This window comes from Etheostoma spectabile, chromosome 3 (assembly GCF_008692095.1).
Source record: "Etheostoma spectabile isolate EspeVRDwgs_2016 chromosome 3, UIUC_Espe_1.0, whole genome shotgun sequence".
Classification (NCBI taxonomy): Eukaryota; Metazoa; Chordata; class Actinopteri; order Perciformes; family Percidae; genus Etheostoma; species Etheostoma spectabile.
In genome coordinates this window covers 30,064,269-30,064,651 of record NC_045735.1, presented here as the reverse complement: position 1 = coordinate 30,064,651, position 383 = coordinate 30,064,269, and the positions used below count along the sequence as shown (strand labels likewise).

At 44.1% G+C, this 383-nt stretch overlaps 1 pseudogene; it reads left to right on the top strand.

Moving 5' to 3' along the window:
- Positions 1-383, top strand: part of LOC116687041 (extracellular calcium-sensing receptor-like) — a 54,760-nt pseudogene that overhangs the window by 20,223 nt on the left and 34,154 nt on the right.

Sequence of the window (383 nt, the reverse complement as noted above, 5' to 3'; positions counted from 1 at the left end):
TAATTTACCATGAGAGCTGAGATCTGCGAGGATAAAGGTGATCCCATACTGCAACAGAATATCCATGCTGAAGGTGATAGCTTGGGCCTCGATTAAATTTCAGGGTATTTTCGGTAGGACAGCTAACACAAACAAAGACAGCCTAGGCCTTGTCCCGAGCACAGCCCAGCACCCAAGCTGAGCCTAAATGCACACGCCAGATGATACTTCTTGTATGTAGTTAGGTTTTTCATTTTTACCTGATAATTTTAATGAAGCCAAGCTCATCACCTTCAGCATGCTGATATTCTGTGTAGTCTGGATCACCTTTATCCCTGCATATCTTAGCTCTCCTGGGAAATTTACTGTGGCTGTGGAGATATTTGCCATTCTGGCCTCCAGTT